At 47.4% G+C, this 19,474-nt stretch overlaps 1 protein-coding gene across 3 annotated transcripts in view; it reads right to left on the reverse strand.

The window, feature by feature from the left end:
• SRGAP3 (SLIT-ROBO Rho GTPase activating protein 3) overlaps positions 1 to 19,474 on the reverse strand; it is a 133,590-nt gene that overhangs the window by 83,210 nt on the left and 30,906 nt on the right. The window lies entirely within an intron of this gene.

The raw sequence follows: 19,474 nt of genomic DNA on the forward strand, positions 1-19,474 counted from the left end.
CACGCACAGAAAAATGAACAGGTTAATAACTCGGTTCAGCTGTTTTCTGCTGGCCCCATTTCCTGGGTGCAGCAGCCCTGTCCAAGACAGGTACACACAGACTGTAGGGCAAATGAGTGCATATCAGGGTGCACTGTCTAGTGTTTTACTGTCCTTCATTAGGCTTTCTCCATTAACATTTTAATACTGTGGTCAGTTCGTCATATCAGTGGCTACAAGAATTATCTGCCTGCATCCCCTTTGAGCGGCCCAAGTGAAGTGTGGGTAAAAATGCGTTTATAATGGCTTTCCAGCTATCTGCATGGAGCATAAATCCCATCTACCACACTGCATTCCTGAAGCAGCATCCTGATGCAATCCCACCAGATCAGGGTCCTCCTGACGCCACGGGAACTCAGCCAAACACACAAAAGCTGAGGCAAGAGCAGCAAGTGTTATCCTTTCCATGAAATCTGCTGGGTCCTGTATCCTAATATGAACAAGATTCACACCACCATAAGTAACCACTGCTCAGAAGGGTTCAGCAAGGCGTTCATGCTTTCCCTGTCGGAGAAGCCAATGCCTTTGCACAAGGACAACACGCAGCTGTTTTCTGCAAAGCAACACGAGCCAAAGGGTCCACCATTGTGACGCTTCAGCCCTCCCAAGCAGTGGCACCCTGACGTGAAACATCACCAGCAGAAAAAGACCTGCCAGCCAAGTCAGCCTCTTCTTCCTACAGCCCTCCCCAACAGCCTGCAGAAATCAGACCAAGAATCTGGAGTGACCAGAGCAGATACCAGCACACTGGTCTGGAGAAACATCAAGAGCTGGAGGAAGCACCAGACATTGCTCGTGGTGGCCTCAACTCCCCACTCCTCCTCTCCAGGCCACAGGGTCCGTGCTGGGGCTCATGGTAGAACACAACCATGTGGTAAAAGGAGAGACAGGGAGGTGGATGTCAGAGCAGAAGAGTTGTCCCACCTCCTCTCCTCCACCAGCACAACCTCCTGCAGGGAGGATTCAAGCCATACAACACAACGTACAGCTACTCAAGGCCTTAACACAGCACGTAAATGGGACCTAACGGAGAAGAAACCTTCCACAGAGGTGTGTTTGAACCCCAGTGGGTCAGACCACCTGATCCCGAGATTTATGGCAATGCCCCATTTCAAAGGGGGCTCTCCTGGATCACAGCACCGGTGTGGTTGCTCTGCTCTGAAGGCAGTGCTCCAGCCTCTCCCAGCTCCACTTCAAATATGAGAGAAACTCTTCCCCCTCATCCCTTTCTTCTTTTTAAATGAAGCATAGACAGTCACCCTACAGCATCCAGCACTTCTCAGGAAACCACTGTAGCAAGGGCAACAGGTTAGGCCAGACTTAAGAAAACACTAATAAAAAATTTTTTTTTCCACATTGATATTCAAAATGCAAATGAAAAAGTCACAAAATTTCAAAAACAAACTGAGTAATTTTTTTGCTTTTATACTTTAAGAACATAAGTTAGTATATGTTATCAGTTAGTGTAAGTTAGTCAGGACATAAGGCATTCTTCATGAGAAAAACAGATGTAAGACTAGAACAAACCTGATCAGAAAGAGGTTTATGATCTTGCAGTGCTCTCTGGTTAGAGCTAACACAGCTATTTCCGTTTTACTGTTCACTGGCACTTCAGAGAGGGGAATTCCATCCCGCTAGAAACGATACACTAGAACTCACACGCATTTCTAGGTCATAAAATATCTTCCTAGATGACAAACAAGTCTACTGCCACAAAATAATTAAAGACAAAATGCAACTGCTAAGACAGCACAGGCTCCCACTGTAGGAGACTGTATATGCACATGGTTTGTCTCACTCAGGCATTTGCTGCTGTGCAGCACCTATAATCAAAATCATCAGTGGCTTTTAAATTAGTCAGCGGTGCTGTGAACAAAAAGAAAAAAAACATGACACGGATGCAATGAATGACAACTTTTTTCTGACCTATACAGCGAAAATTTCATGGCATCAATCTTTTTCACCCAAAAACCTCTCAAATCAAGTTAGTCCTGGTTTAAGCAGACACCATGCTTATGAGAGCACTGAATTTGGCTTAAGACTTATGTAATGTCCACTTCCTACGGCCAAAAAGTGTTAGAAATAAGCTCCCGGGCACATCTCAAAGCAGCCACGAGGCAGCACGGCCAGGGGAGAGCTCCCCGCATTGCTGCCCCGTCCCACGCCTCCTCACCCCATGTACAGCCTCAGGCTGAGCCGCACTCCCGAAGTCCACATGGGGATCCCCGCTCAGGCTGGACGGAGCAAGGGGGGACCCGCACAACATGCCCTGCCTGTTACAGTGAAACAGCTTCAACCACGATCTCACCTGCAATCCCTGCCAGCTGCAAGCCCTCTCACCAGATGTAGTAATAACTGACAGCAGAACTGGCCCAGCTCATGTACCCAGAACATTATCACTTTGGAAGGAGAAACACTCCTGAAAAACCAAGGTTTTGCTCAAAACAACGTACTGGGACTGAGCTGCAGCATGGCCAAGGTTGAACTGTTTTGCTGAGCATGCACCAGATGCTGTCAGCGGACCCGAGTCCCTGGAAGTGGCCTGCCCAGTCTCTTTCACACTCCAGCTCGTAGGATGAAAGCAGCCTTCAAAAACAACAGAATTATTTCCATCAGTCTGTCCTCCCCATCACGACAGCCCTCTACCAGTAGCAGCAGCAAGACCAACGCTTCTTTTTAGGCCCATCTTGAAACATGCTAGAGATGCTCAGCCCACTTTTACCTGGGGAGGTCCTCCTCACACGAGCCACTGAGCAGCCCCTCATTTTATGTAGGCAGCAAAGGAAGACGAGGGCAGCTTCTCAATGTCTGAGAACAAAGATCAAAGCTGAGGTGGTGACAATGAAGTCTTGAAACAAAAATAAGCTGGGCAAGCACTTACGAAGAAGGAGCCAAAGCTCTCCTGCCAGGAGCCACTGCGGCAGCGGATCTCGCGCGCTGCTCTTCACGCACTCCCTTTTCCTCTCCTGACCCACACACACGACAGTGACCGCTTCAGCTGGCAAGGTGGCAGCATTCATCATAAGCTTTTGTAATCCAAACCTACAAAAGTTACTTACAGTGTATTTCCCTTACAAACTAACTCTGGATGGAGATCCAAAAATGGCAAGCCTGACTGATGAAGAGGCACTGCCCAGCAGCAGGGAAGAGTAAGAGTTCTGGGTGAAGCAAAGCACCCAGTCTTCTTCCATTTGCACACAGCATTGCCAAGCTCAGACAACTCTGCCCTCCTAGGACAGCCTGCATTCCTTGGACAGGAAAGGGAAAAAACAAACAAACCCAAACAGTTTTTATTCTTAACTTTAGCTGAGCTTCAAGACCAAAACTTTCCACAGATAAAGACTGACAACAAACATAATGGCGTGCTGCAATTATGTAAAATGTAAAAACAGAAACAGAACTTCAAACCACACACACGCGCGCCAGATGGAAAGCATAAGTCGGCCGTCCAAGAGAGCTGACCGGCGGCAGCACCCAGACCGGACACCAACAGGCCGTTCTGCCGTCGGCCGCAGCTTCGCCACGCTTTGGGAACGTCGACCACAGCAGAGCGCAGCTGCCTCCCCGGGTGCTCTCAGGGTGAAACAAGGTGTCGTCAGGGGATACTGTGGTCCTTCCTTTCTGAGACCAAGGAGAAGGCAATCCTGCTTTTAGGAGAAAGCCCTGCTTGGAGGAGGAAAGGCTGCCATGCCGTGGAAGCAGGCTGGAAAGCAGGACAGGTGCCAGGAGCAGTACGGCTCACGTTACCTGGCTGCTATGCTTTATCGCAGACAAAAAGCTCTTTTGATATTGCCTACTGACTATAAAAATTAGCAAATGGAAAATATTTCTTTTAAAAAAAATTTTTAAAAAAAATTAAGAAGCTGAGCTCCACAGTCAAAATACCTTTTCCTAATAAGAAAAACAAATTCAAGCGTGGACAAAAGACACCCAGATAAACCCATAAGCAAAACTAGTCCTCAAATGAATGTATTCCAAATTTTTCCATGGGGCGTCAGCTGCTCTCACACACTGTCTAAATGCCAACCCCTAATGAATCCAATGCGCTGATGACTACACTGTTTTCTAAAGAACTTGGCAAGATGTTCAGCATTATTAGAGAGGAAAAACAGCGCAGAATTCAGTCATTTAATACCCTGTCTTCCAATAACTGAAAAAACTTCCCAGTCCCATCGAGATAACTACGGACACTTCCGTCAGAGGCAGTATGATGACACAGGAAGGACTGACGGGAAGAATGGCCAAGTCCACATGTCTGAATCCAAATTTCTCATTGGAAACATGTGGGGGTTAGAGTTGTTCTGAGACACACACAGGATCCTGCAGTTCTCACTAGTCTCTCAAGAAAAGAGCTGGGTTTGTCCTGTCCCCAGCACGGACTCATCACTCAGAGCTTCTCCCTGAAGACCGAGCAGTCCCAGGTTAGCAGAGATGCCGAGGGCCAGGTGCAGGCTGGACAATGACCTCACACAAAATTTAGGAGTTGTGGATCCCACCTTCCCCGACTTCTCCCTGTTTGGGTGTCTTTGGCACAGACCTGTATTGGTTTAGTAACTCTCGATAGATTATTTTTTCAATAATCTGCCCAGTCGCTTGCTGTAAGAGGTGAATCTTCCAGCCCAGAGAACAGCCTGCAGCAGCAGCATCCCGCTTCCACCGGCCAGTTACACTGTCCTTCCAGGTGATACAGCTTCATACGCCGAGACAGTCAAACTGCCAGTGTGCTTTGACATTTTATTCCCATTTGTGGAAACCAGGTCTCCAGCCTCCCTTGGCCACCTGAAGACCCCCGCTCTGATCTGCGGATTGTTGCAGCATTACTACCCAGCTCAGCCACGGCATGCACCTTCACTGAGAACGCCATTGCTTCTCGTCCTCAGCCCCGCTGCCCCTTCCCCAGCATGCAGCTGTCAAGAAGTCCATTGCAGCCACATCTCCTCTGACCAGATCTCTGTCAGAGCCACAGAAGTGAAAGCAGGGACAGACGGTGACTTCAGCAGAGCCCAGCTCTAGACATAGGTCCCACCACACTTGGTCTCGCCTACAGGCCAGGGCTGATGGACAGACCCTCTGCTTCCTGGTCCAGCTGCAGATCTGGTCTTCAAAGAGCAATTTTCAGCAACTGAGCAGTTGAAATCTGCATGGTAACATGAGTTTACCTTCACCATAAGGTCTCCACTTCAATTTCAGTCTCTAACAAGCTTTGGCCAAAATTTTTGTGAACTGTACGGAAAAGCCAACCACGTAATACCTTTTAAAAAACAGGTCAGGACACTGAATATCCAAGCAGAAAAATTTTCCTCCTTTTCAGAGTAAATATTTCTTTTTGGAGAATAATTTTCCTTCTTCCTTAACAAAAACTGCCATGTCAGTTAGCCAGAAATGACTCAGGATTTTGCAACAAAATTCTGGCACAGAAAGTACATCTCAAAACCAGACTGTAACACAGCAAGTAGGAGTGAGAGAGTCAGTGCACGGGCGTGTGTGAGTGTGAACGTGAGTGTGTGTGTCCCTTCTTCCAGGGATGGGAATAAGCAGGCAGAACATCCGACCTCTACAGAGCTCACAGACCAGACTTACAGCGTAAGCACAGGCAGTGGATTGGCAGCTCTGTCAGGGAAGGGCGTCCACCGTAACGAGAAAGGACAGCGCTTGCAACGCTGTGGAACGGCCATACCTGACGGCCTGCCATGAGCACACTGCGGGGCACACAGGAGCATGGTTTGGGATGCCCCAGCAAAGGCAAGGGCAGGCAGGGACCACTGCCCCAGAGCCCCCTCCTCCAGAGGCTGACAGACGTCAGCTGTCCTTTGGTTTCAAATACACGAGATTCACAGCAGCGCAAGGGACAGCAGCGGTGATGGTGGATGAAGAAGCCAGAGATACACAGCTGAAGCAAGGAAAACACAGGACCCAGGTAACAAACTTGACAGCCGCCATCAGTACTAGTTTTGGCATAAAGCATTAAAAATAGAAATTAAGGTAAAAATCACAATATAAGTAATTCAGTGCCCCGAGTCCCTTATTCACTACTTCAACTAGCTAGGTTCTAAAATTTAGAGTCAGGAAAAACATGATATAGTCCAGCTAAAACCACCACCAGCATTACTCCAGTGCTGTTGAAGTAGAATCCAGCCCAAAGGAACTGCAGCAAGAACACATTTAACCAATCTTTTAAAATACACCTACTTTTTACAGCCACCTCTGAGCAGTATGGAACATACATTAGTAGAGATGGGACCGGTTAAACAGAAACATGCAAAGGGAAGGAGGAACCAAATGAGAAATAAAATCAGCTCTGGCATGCAGAAGCTGGAGCAAACCCATGGGCTCTGTGCGGATGGCAGCTCTGCTGGAAATGATGCTCTGGCCAGCTCGGGCGGCTGCGTGGCCAGGAGGCGCCCGGCCAGCCCCAGTTTGCAGTCAGAGGGGACCAGGTCCAGGGAGCCTGCTCCAGCCAAAAAAAAGTATCTGCAGCAACAGAGGAAAACCTGTTTTCACAGAGCAGTTTTCAGCAGAGCTTTGCACTTTTCAGGCTATTTAGCAGTGGCGTACCTGAGCTAGCCTTCTCAGACCCAGCCTGGGGTAACTCCCAGCACTGCCTGGCACTCCACACAGGCTCTGCTTTATTTCACTCCGTACCACAGAAACTAAGCAAATTAACCCAAACCGGCTCTTTTCCCTTCCACTCTCCAGGAAGAGAAGTATGTGTGCAGCCGGAGTCCACGCAGCAGGTATTTACCCACATGCTTGTCAGAGAGATGTTGGAGACATGGGTGACCCTCATTTTCAAGCTGTGGTTTACCACGAGTTGCCGCGGGGACCAAACAAGCTTTGGGGGCTAAATTTAGGGAGCAGAAATGTGTAATTTCATGTTTTCTCCTGCTTTCTCCAGGAGACCAGCCAGAAGCAGGATTAGCGCTCCTTGGGAGCAGCAGCAAAGCAGGTTATAACCAGACACTTCTCCACTTGTAGTGCCTCACCTGCGCACCTCAGCCCAGATCCATCCCGTGGCTGCAGTTAAAAGCGCCTGCCTGCGAAGCGCAGGGCGATGGAAAGCACAGCAAGCACAGGCACATTAGGTCTTCTCACGCGTGGTCCACCTCCTGGGAGCACTGGTAGCTCAATGTCCGCTCCAGCACTTTGACTGCTTCGTTTAACCATTGCCTGCATTAGCTGAAGGAAGTTCATGTCAACAGACTGCTCCTTGCCCAACCCACCTCTACCTGATGGCTGAACGGGCTCTGGCAGCCTCGAGGCTTTCCTCCTGGTGAAGTCCATGTTACACACAGGGACACCTACACCCACCCCAGAAAGAGCAGCTGTGCAATAAGGGCGGAAAACCCCCCAAAACCACAAAGCACATATCACATGCTGATGTATCTTGTCTCCTCAGAAAGGCACCTGAAAAATACAGGCTGTGCTGATAGACTTCCAGCCTTTTTCTGTCCTTCTCTGTAGAGGAGGCAAGTATGGCAAGACTCCAGGAGAAAACTGCAAAAGCTATTTGGTCATATGTGGTTTTTGCCATGTCAGCAGATACATTAGCCAGACACTGCACACAGGACAGACAGACAGAAGTTAGCCTATATTGGTACCACCAGAGAAGAAGTGCAGCTCTCAGTCAAGTTAGAGCCACGCAACGTGAACCCCCACGCCTGCCAAACACAGAGAGTGTCTTCCATCTGTGAGCGCTATACAAAAGAGGAGATGGAGAATAACCCCCCAAGACACAGCCACATTTGAGGTGCCTCATGGGAACACCATGGATGCCCTCCGTGTCATCCCCACGAGAGCGCTGCCTGCAGCCAGGCAGCATGGATGCGTGGCTAAACACAACAGCCGCAAAAAGCTGCAATAAATGAGTGAGTGAGCTAAAGAAGCAATTCCGGAGTCGGGACTGTGGACAATGGATCAAAGAAAAAAACATCAGCATCACCAGAAGCACTGTAATGGGGGAATGGGCACAGAAAACATAAACACATTGTGTTTGCTGTTGACTTTCCCTTCGGCCACTCCTGTCTGTATGAAAAGCTGCTATCAAACATCAAAACCTTCACTGCTGTTTCTTCTATGCTAATGGTACATAGACATCTCTGATTAAAACTGGAACAAAAGTTGGCATCATTACCCTGAAATTCTAGCGTCATTCTTTTTCTTGAAGTTACAGTTGCAGTTAACCAGTTTAAATTTTCCCACTGCAATTAAAAAGAACACATTTTCTCTTTATCGAGTCTTTCAGAGGATCTTTTACAAAAGCATAAAATGAAAAAACAGTAGGTAAATGGGAAAACCAGCAGGGCCAGGCATGCCAGAGGAAGAGTAAATGTGGAAGCTTTCACTGCATCCTGCTCTGTTTTACCTTGGTCTTCAGGGTAACAGAGCAGGGAACAATGGGAAAACTCTCCCTAAGGCAAGGCCACCAGGCATGGCACCTCCCAGATCCCCAGCCAGGCTGGGACCGCTCTTTGGAAGACCAGAATTGCATGCACACCCCTGGACAGGCTGCAGCCCTTCGGAAAAATAAACGGGATATGAAATGTTTGTCAGACTGCCAAGTTTGACCGGTCTCTCCACTCAGTACTATATTTTTATATCTTTATAAAAAGATAAAAATATAGTTTTCATCTCATCTTTCTATTCTTCTGTTTCTTTGATTTCTAATGAGTCTCTATTCCACATTAACAACTTTAAAAGGGCCACGTAAAGCTCAATATAATATCACTGTTAGTAAACCTCAAAAGCTTATTTTGTCGTATCTCAAATGGAGGTGTCTGCAGGGAAGTCAAAGCAATTAAATGAAAACTCAGGCTCTTTTCATCCACAAAAAATAGCCACAGTTTTCACAAAACTCACTGCAATATTTAAAAATCAACACAAGGACCTCAACCCCAACAGCAATTCTAAGAGATGAAGATGGGAGCTCAGAACAGGACTTTCAGATTTTGGGGCTTGGTGGTTTGGGTTTTTTTTTTCTTTTAAAGGAAGTAGGAGCAAGAACTTACATACATATTATCTCCCCTGACCACAGAGATAAGCAGCATTTAAGAAAAAGAAACAGGTCTGCTGTTGCAAAGCTAAAAATAAATTAGGCGAGCATGGATACTTAGGATGAACTTTATAATTTCTCCACGAAAATACAGCCTCACTCTTAACAGCAGACGAATTGTTTCTTTTGGAGAGTCTTCTGAGGGAAGATGACAACCAAATACACACAAAAACAGCAGGTACTATCTGCCCTCACTATTCATAACAATCCTGGCACATCATTAGTGATTTAAGCCATGAAACATTTTGGTTCCCAGACTGTCGCTGACTTCTTCCCATCAGTTGCTTCCACAGTTTTGCTACCACCTTGACATGCAACCACCACAGGGACTGCCAGCTCCAACAGCATCACTGCCCACCACGCCCCCCCAAAAAAAGAGATACTCAAAATGGTATAGCGTGAAAATAAACAGAAAACTCCCTTGCTGTACTTTTTCCAGTTTCAACCCCAAATTCATATCTGAACACAAAATAAGGAAACTCTTTGGAGAAGCAGCAGTCTCCAGCAGCCCGAGAGAGCTCATGATCTTCACAAAACTCCTATACCACCGTTTTTTGCAACTGACAGTTACTGCAAAAAGGAAGGTTAAAATGGTGCAATTGTATAGATGAAATTGTTCACTGAGAGTCGCCAAAGAGGAAGACAAGTCAGCTACTCTCAAAATGAAGCAGCAAGCCAAAGCCCACGCACTGCAGGACTTCCTTCACGACTAAGAGCAGCCACTCACCCCAACGCAGCAGGAGACTGATCCTAGATCATTCTGAAGTCTTTGCAAACCTACTTTGCATGCATGGCTGTCTGTGCCTAGTTAGGGCTATCTGTCCTGCGAGCCCACTTCGGCAAGCAGTGACACGAAGAGAAGCCCCCACTGATCTGCCCATGAGACACATGGCCTTACCCAAGTACAGGGAAGCACAGGGCATGCCCCCTCGCATACCTCTCCAGGTCAGCAGAGCTACACCATAAGGTAACCTGCCAGTGCAGACAACAAAATAAAGACCAAGTCCAACTGACAAGAATATGGCCTACCACAACAAAATAGTTACATTTTTAACCCAGCCAGAACAGTAAGCAAACCCCCTACTGCTGTCATCTACAGGATTGTTAATGACCCATTCCAATCACCCTTTCTTAACATCCCTGGTTGACTTTTATCCATCATTCCTTTATTTAATTAACTGATCCCTGTAATCACTCAATTTCCCCATATTTTCTTTCCTTTAGTCCTCTTCTTCCTAGATTTTGTGAGGGTCAGGCACCCAGCTCTAAGGCAAAATCCATGTAGACCACAGGAGAGGGAATTGTTCTTTCTACGTTAAGGAGAACAAGCATTCTCTGACACCAAGGGATATTCTGCATTAAAACCTGCACTTGCACAGTGTGCATTCATGTATCAGCAGCCCAAGTATCCTCTGTGAATTACAGCAAAGTTACACACAGGATGAATTGGCCACATCTGTCTCCACTTTTGTCTGACCATGAGCAACACCAAGGAAGTAAATCTCATTTACTCCCTGATACACCCCGTTGTGTGGGCTACACAGCCCTGTATTGATTACGCTGATACACTGGGAGGGATAATTTATGGGACTGAAGGTGGAGTGAGCCCAAGGAAATACTCAGCAACACAAGACTTTGGGGTGGGGTGGGGTTTTTTTTTTTGGTTTGTGTTGTTTCTAACAAGCCAAGCTTCAAAGAAGTCCGTTCTAAGCCTCCAGCATCCAGACGCTCCGGGCAATCCTCTGCTGCCCACGTCTTCTGTAGGACCCCCGTCTCCACCAGCACCTGGTGCACCACAGCCAGGAACTCTGCCCAAGATGAGCTCTGTCCCCAGCTGCTTCCTAAGCACGAACATGCTGAGAAAGAGGGAAAGCGAAACAGCTGGCTTCCCTGGGTTTGTTCCTCCTCTATTTTTTCTTGTTCGGAACACAAGGAAGATGCAAGAAATCCGTAAGAACCGATTAAAGCATTAAAAAGAGCGCCAAACAGATCTGTTGTTGTGTTTGTTCAAGATTTAAGAAGAACAAAAGGAAGCCTCACAAAACCAGATGGTGTTTTTTTCCCCCAGAGGAAACAGATACTCTGGCTGCCCTCCTGGTGTAGCCTGCATCAGCTCCAGAGGCTTGATCTGCCCGCTCTCTCCGGCATGAAAACCACAGCGCATTCAGGGCAGGGCATTGTCTCTGTGGGATCGGACGGAGAAAGTCCTTTATACACTGAATGCCCCTAAATGACGTAACCGGAGCTCTGTGTTTTGGGGCTATTAAGATGCAAAGGAGAAAGTATTCAAACTCCGAGAAAGAAGGAGAGCTGTACAAGAATGTGAATCACGCCCTGAGTCACTGAAATGGAATAAAGGAGAAGATCATTAAATGGTTCACTCCAGCACCTCAACACTCCTTAATCCAGACATGGAAAGATTTCACAGATCATTAAGAGAGCAGAGCTTTACAGTCAGTTACTAGAGTTAGCCTTGGGTATCTGCAGGAGCTACCCAACTTCTTATACAGCAGTAACAGGATGAAATATTATACACATAAATCAGATCAGATTATCCAGCAGCACCTTCTGGCCCGAAAAAATCTGTGCATTCATGGATCCACTGAACCAATTCTCTTCCAGGATAATGCTTTACACCTCTACATGCATTAAAAATATATAATTCCTTAAAGAACTTTTCATCTAACATCTCAAAGCATCCTATAAATTGTAATCATATAAACCTCAAAATCTCTGAAAAAAATGGAAGAATTACCACACTAATTTTACAGATGGGTTAAAAAAAGTCTCTCCTTGGACTTCTCTGCCACTGTTCTGTTCCCCACCGTGCCATTATCTACTGGAAACGAGCTTGAACTTCACTGTAAGGCCAAACTGCTTACAATCTGAGAAGGGCACCAAAAATGACAAGTAAAAGTGAATTTCAAAACAGTAGACTCAAATTTAGGAGCTTGTAGAAATCGGCATGTCTGACAACAGCCGTTGCCCAATTTCTTGTATTTGCTTGATTTAATGTTCCTAAAAATATCATGGGCAACAGGCTCCCTAAAGACTGCACCAGGCATGGATGTGCCCAGCACTCCCCAGCAGCACCAGCGCTGCCAGCTTGATGCCAGCGAGCTGGGTGTCCCATCCCTTCCTACGGCCATGGAGGGAGACCTGCATCCCCACCAACCTCTGGTGACTGCCCACCTGGCCTCTTCTGCTGCCCCCGCCAAAGCAAGGTCGGCTAGTCCCAGACAACGTTAGTCAAGAAGAGGACAAGCCTAGCTAAGAAAGGCTCGTGAGGTTTCGTGAGTTCAAGCCCAAGGGTGGACATGCTCAAGGTGAGTCTGTCACAGCTAATACCCACTGCAGCCAGCGAGCTGGTCTCTGCTGATGGGATCCTCGGCTCACAAATCAGCACAGCTCTTCCAACTGCAGAGCAAATTTACGCCCCGGGAGGGTCAGTGGAGTCGGCTGCTGCAGGCACAGGAGGAGCACCGGGCAAGGCTGCCCAGAGCACACACCAGCTCCTCTGCAGGCGTCCCCAGGCCACTGAGCAGCCCACACACCATTTGTTCAGGGGCCAGTCAGTTTGGCAGGGCATCAGCTGCTTTTACTCTCTAGGGCAGAGGCCTATTAGTTTTAAAGAAAAACAATCACAGACAATAGCCTCAAAGCTGTGCATGAGGAAGAGAGAGCGCTGCAGCTTAAAAAGACAGAAAGCCATGCTCAAGTCCTACTGTTCTGCGTGGATATGATGATCCTGTTGCAGAGGCTGAGCCAAGCACAGCGCACTACAAAAAAAGGGAGATAAAATGCAGGGAAAGTCAACATGCAAACCATCTTAGAGGGAAGGTTCAAACAACCCTGAAGTGTAGAGAAGCCTGAGAAGGGCTGCCCAGGAGGAGGTTAACGTTCAGACTGTGTAACCAACCACCAGAGCGCTCCAGATTCCTGGAGAAGTTACCTTCTTTGGAAGGTAACTTATATATCCTATATACTTACCTCTCCATACAATCCCCCACTCTCATTGGGTAGACCACCACATACACTTAAGGCTGCCCAACACTTCCCGTTATAAGTGAAAGAATGAGTGAGAGCACATACAAACACCCCACATACACTCTGTCTATAAATACTAACAAAATTGCACAAGAGACCAATTGTTTTCAAGTCTGTGGCAAGCGTGGATGCCTTGTGCATTAGCTCACAGCTGATCCAGATCCCACGGACTGTTACAACTTTTCCTTAGGGTACCAAAGTGTTTCCCCATTTAAAGTTTCAACATCCCATGACCCGTGAAGGGCTGAAGGCAATGTGTGGGATCAGCTGAGTTCACGTCTTGAGCCCAGTGGGGCATGGGGACCCCACCTGCGTGCACCAAGGAGGAGAGACCAGCAGGAGCAATGCCAAGGATGGACCAGCCCATCCTCAGCAGCTCCCCAGATCACCCCAACACTCTCCAGCTACAACCCTGTGCTGTAAGCCTGGAGGAAAAGCAGTGGTAAGAGCAGTAAATTTAAATACAAAGCGATGCTCTCCTCCTTCAGCCAAAGGAGGTGGCTGTGGTTACCTCACTCAGCCTCTGCCACACAGAAATCGCAATTAAAATATGAAACCTCCCACTTAAAGGCCTGAATCAGTGGCTTTGTAACACAGACTCATTAGAAATGAACCACGACAGAAGGTAATGGGTGTATCTTTCAGGAAAAGGGTTAAACCAAATCACCTGGAAGTGTAACTGCTGAGCACCAACCCATGCAGGGGGAAAGCCAGGGATGAGATGGTACCGAGTGACACATTTAAGAAAATTATGCCTCCAGACAAAAACATCCTGTGCATTTCCAGGGGCTAATTGTGCCTCACTTGAAGCACGTCCTAATCACCTAGAAACACTGCTCTTCCATGTCCTCTTGGTTAATTATCCCCACTGTGCACTTGCAATTCCAGCACAGAAAAGACGGGTTGAGGGCAAGCGCAGTGTGCTCTGCCTGCTGCCTTCATCAGCACATGACCAGGGAAAGCCTCAGCTGCTGCCAGGGAATCAACGGTGCTGCTTCCTCCAAAGCCTCTGCCTCAGAAGAAAGCAGCCAAACGTCAGCCCAAGGCTGACACTCCTTTTCACTCCTCCTCCTTTCCTGGAAAAAGCATAACACTGGAACAGCAAGGGAAAACTATGCCGTGAGCAATGAAAGTACATTGTCTGTCCTTGGATCCAGTCAGCTCGGAAACTGCAGAGAGGAAGCATAAAGATAAGGAGGAATTTCACCTTTCAGTGCCTCTGAGAGGCGAGAACCAGCACAACCCTCCCCAACGCCTGCAAACCTGTCCTCAGACTGCACAAGCACAGGCAGCTCTGGCACAGGAGAGAGAGGGAGGGGAGAGACCCATTTCGGGGTCTGTAAAACTGAATGAAATATAGTTTTGATTGGGGCCCCAATCTCCTCAAATCCTCACCTCAGGGGTACGGACATCACACATTCACGTGCACAGAGGACATCAGCGCCTGCTCCCTGCCGGAGCTGGGGCAAGCCTCTCGACTGCCACGTGAAAGCAGAGACCCCTCGTATCCCCGACTGCAGCTCTGGGCAGCCATTCACATCAGGGGCAGCCAAAGGACATCTCACACGCCAAATGCAGCCCGCAGGCCTGCCGATCACAATCTTTATCACAGAGATGCAGTTAACAGATGACTGATGGGCATTCTTGATCCAAGTCAGCAGACCCTTTAAATGAAGGGAAAAATTTCCTCCAGAATGTCAGCACAGACTGCAGCGCTGCACTCCAGAGTAGTTTAATATTTGATGAGACTGTTTTGCTCTCAAAACTGGGCCAGGTTTGGGTGCCTGTTCTCATACACTGGTCTATTTTTAAATTAATTCGGTTTTAGGGTGAAGAAAGATCTGCTGTATCTTACTATTGCACTGCAGAAGGATCGCGTGGATATTCAGAAGGTAAAGAACGTACAATGGAGAAACCAACAGCTGCGGGGAGACGGTCTCCAAAGGGCTTTCCATACCAGAGAGGATCCAGCCAAATACTTCACAACCTCATCATGAATTCATCATCTACTACAGACCTGGAGCATGCTTCAGGGCTGCAGACAGCTCATCTTGAAGCTAATAATATACATCATGTTGGGATCACTGGATTGTGCAGCTGCCACCCACAAAGGAGAGATAATCGCCCTCGCTTCATTTCTGTGAGACTCATCACATCCTCTGGTATGAAGCGATCACATTACTCCCTTCTAAAGGAGGGAAAAATCAGTGTAAAGCATTGTCTCCTCTCACCATCTTCCCCAGCATCCCAGGCTTTATTTATTAGTGGGCACAGAACCAGATGGTTACAGATAAACAATACAAGCAGAAACATAAAAATAGCCTGTTGTAGTACAAGAGTGTTAAATTCCCACCCAGAAAGTAAGAAAGGGCATTAGTGCTACAAAGGTACTTGGGCAGCTCACAAGAGCAAGCGAGTCAGCAGGCAAATGCAACTGATGTGCACCGACGTATGTGGCTTTTTCCTGAAGCACCATCTGAGAAGAAAGCACCCCCCAGCAGCTACAGCTCTGGCTAAAATCAGCTGTCTCTGCAGGTGTCCATCACTTCTAGAAAATAATCCCTCAAATATTTTACTTTATTCCCTTGGTATGCACATAGCCAGAATTTCTGCAGTGCTCTCTCTGGAAGACTCTCCTGCCATGCTTGCCTTTTATCACACGTGCAAGAAAGACAAGATCTGGATGTAAGCATTCCTTCTGTTAAGGCTCTGTTTAAAAAAAGAAAATACCTTCCTTCTTTTCCGCTCACATTCAGATGTGCAGAATTCCCCAATTCTTTGAATTCATATCCCTTCATACAAGGCAAAAATATGAGGCTTTCAGGTTGACTGAGGTACCAATCAGATAATGCTATTCACTTAAAAAAAAGTAACATGTCATCCGAGCAGGGTGAAGCAAACAAAGATTTTCATTTGTTTGTTTATTTGAACTGCTACCTACCTAGAAACAGATCTAACCTTTGCTCAAAACTCCTACACAGTGTCAACTGGAATGTGCCACTGCCTGACCCACCCTGTGAGCTGGCATTCCCACCTTAGCTTTCCACTGGCAGCACATCCTCAAGCAGCCTGGGCCTTTCATGGAGTTTTGTAGCCTTGTTTGAACCTCGGGCTATGGCCACATCTGCCTCTCCTGTACAGCACTACTGTCACATTTCCCTTCTTTTATCCGAAACTGTGAGACTGTGCCTTACGTCTAAAATACATCAAGAAAAAAAAGCAAGCCCAGGAACTCCCATATTAATCCTTTGCAATTGCTTTATTTCAACTGCTGGCCGTCAGCAGAGAAGCTTGCATGTAAGTGTCATACCGATATACGTCCACACAGCCCCATAGGCTACCATGGGGATATGCTGCCTGACAGTTAGCAAGGAGCCCAGTCCTTTGTATGCAACAGAGCTGGTGTCTGCTTTTTTTAATAGATTCCTCCTGAAGCAGATTGCTAATTGCTCCTGATTTTTGCTCTTCTAAAATAAGCTTAGAATGCAATCTGCATAGATATCGCAGAAAGACTAATTAATTGCCCGCCCACCTGAAATTCAAACTTTAGCAAAACACACAGGAAAAGGAAGGCGTGAAGTCAGCCACGAGCAACCCTCACTATGCCACTGCCACCCCGTGCGGACACGCCTTGGTCTTAAGATGCAATCCCAATTTAGAGTCAGAGAAACGTCAGGGACCCAACAACACAACACGGAGCAAAGGAAGGAACTCCATACAGAGGTCAAAATTCACAGATTTCAGCATGTCAGCAGAACACCCTGTTTGTGTTGGAGCCCGTGCGTGCCTGGAAGGTGTCGGAGCACCCAGGCAGCTGCCTGTGGTTTTCCTCCAGCCTGGCAAGCCTGGCTGGCAGAAGCTGCGGTGGCAGAGCTGATTCCTTTGGGCCTGATCCTGATCAGGGGTCACAAGTCCACCCCACGGCAGCTTCCAGAGCTCTGGGGTGCTCTCGTGAGGGACGGGGCGACGAGGCGAGCAGGGGACACGCAGGAACTGTTCCAAATAAAGCAACGGATTTTTACCTAAACTAAGTACCGAAAATGAAGGCTAAAAGGAGTGCGAGAAACCACGTCACTGCATCACTCAAGCCAGACTGGGGAAAGCACAGGGAAGCATGTTAGTGGGGCACAACGCCACAGTCGTGGGGGGAGTAGGGGGTGAATTAAACCTGTCGGTTCCTGGTTTCTACCATTCATTTAAAAAAAAAAATATGGCTGCAGATGTCCACTCCAAGGAGCAAAAGGAAGAAATTACATAAACAAATCTCCCTGCAAATAAACATCTCATATAACACATTTCATGAGTTTATCACCAGATAATCTTCAATAGCAAAAGCACATCAAAACATTATTTTCCCTTTAATCTTTCTGAATTGTCAGCTGTGACTGTCACAGCTTCAATGCACCCCCACCATTTAGCACTAAGGCACACTGCTCCAAAATCTCTGCCATCACTGCTTTGACTCTGCTTTCAAACACAAGAATACCACCAATTCCTCCATTTACCACTCTGCAGGAGGATCAAAATGTTTCACACTCCTGAAACTCTGTGATGCTCCCATGGACCAGAGACTCGCTATCACGTCAGGGTAAGGGAAACTCATGCGTGAAGCCTGTAAGCCCTTTATTTCCAAATTATCTGCCACACAAAAAGCAGGCACAGTCATACCTATACTGAAAGCCTTCCATGAGTACAGAGCAACTGTACACAAATTAGGTCCCACACTTAAATACCCTCATTACTGCACAGTCATGGCAAATACACACGATGCATGCCTAAGTTGGCACGTAGGTGGACATACACTCCATCTCACATGTATGGAAAAGCTGACAAATATTCATGCTAAACTTGGGCCATCTGTACAGCAATGCCACAGCAGGGCAGGACTGCCATGCCTTACCTGCAAGGCCAGTGACCCTCACCCTGCCCTGTGTCACTGCCCGGGTGAATTTCTTCTCTGCCTGCCCATACACAAGGACAAGGCATCTTTGCTTTCAACTCTTAACTATTTAAGTTGGTGAAAAAAAACAACAACAAAAGAATAAACAATGCAGATGCTTTCACCATAAAGAAAAGCCCTACAGCAAAGCAGGGGTAATAGAAAAGCAAGTGTCTCCTCCAGACAAGCTCTTAGAAATTAAACCATTCAGTACGCAGGGGAGAAAAATGCTATCTACCTCTGCATTAGCTGCACTCTTCACACCACTGCCTTTCCCCAGCACAGATCTTCCTGGAAGAACAACTAACATTAAAACCACTACTGCCCAAATCCTGCCAAGTATTAGGAAGCCTATTGCTGTTTGGACCCTATGGATTACTGTTTTTAAGACCGTGCAATGCTTCCAAAAAAACAAACAAAAAAATCCCAACACATTTCAGCATTTGTACACCTCCCTAGCCTGCTACAGCAGAAATCTGAGCTTTCCCTGAGGGCAGCGCTCCAGCCTCCAAGAAGACAGCTGCAGAACACATCCCAGCAGTGCCATGCCTCATCCCCAGCCTCCAGCTTCCCCTGATTCATTTTTCCAGGAGACCCGACAGCTCCCTTCCTTTCTCCCCCACTCCTCCTTGCTGCAAACATAAATTCCAAGCCTTAAGGATTAGCCAAAAGTATTCCCATTTATCTCATGTTCCATATGCTTCCTCATTTTACTCTGTATTTTACTGGGAAGATTGCCTTCACAGGTCTTCCAATCCTCTCCCCTACTTAAGTATTCCTGTTTTTTAAGGCTTCTGCTTGCTTTCCATGCGTACATTTCCTACCACTGCTGCCCCAGCTACAGCACACCGCACAGGTGACATGCCAGGGGCCATGGGCGAGTGCCACAACACAGCTCTCCATCAGAACCTTGCAGCAATGATGCAGATAACTGTTATTCTCGATCCTGCCACCTTTATTCACATGGGTAGCCTTGTCGGTGCTCTCTGTGCAGTGCAACATTGAGCAACTAAGCCTTTAACCCATCCATTCCTTCCCTTTCAGCTGAGAATGGAGTTCAGCCTTCCCCGCTCTTTACTCTCTCCATCCCCGCCTGGCAGTCCCTCCTGCATTCTCCTCCATTTCCCAACGTCCAGCTCTTCTGCTGCAAGCACTGCTGCCCTGGCATGAGTCCTGCTGAGCGAACATTTGCTGGAACCCAGCACAGTCTTCTCTGACATCTCTCCCATTTACACTCATCTCTTTGTCAAGAATAATTAGAAGATTCTACATCCCATTTTATTTACTCAGGTTAGACTTGCAGTAGGGAACAGCCCTGCAGGCACCTCTTAAATTCCACACTTACCTGGACATCTGCGGCCTTGCTCACCCTGCTGTGAGGTGTTAAGTCACCTGGGTGA

The sequence above is a fragment of the Aquila chrysaetos genome, chromosome 20 (genome assembly GCF_900496995.4).
Source record: "Aquila chrysaetos chrysaetos chromosome 20, bAquChr1.4, whole genome shotgun sequence".
In the NCBI taxonomy this organism is placed as follows: Eukaryota; Metazoa; Chordata; class Aves; order Accipitriformes; family Accipitridae; genus Aquila; species Aquila chrysaetos.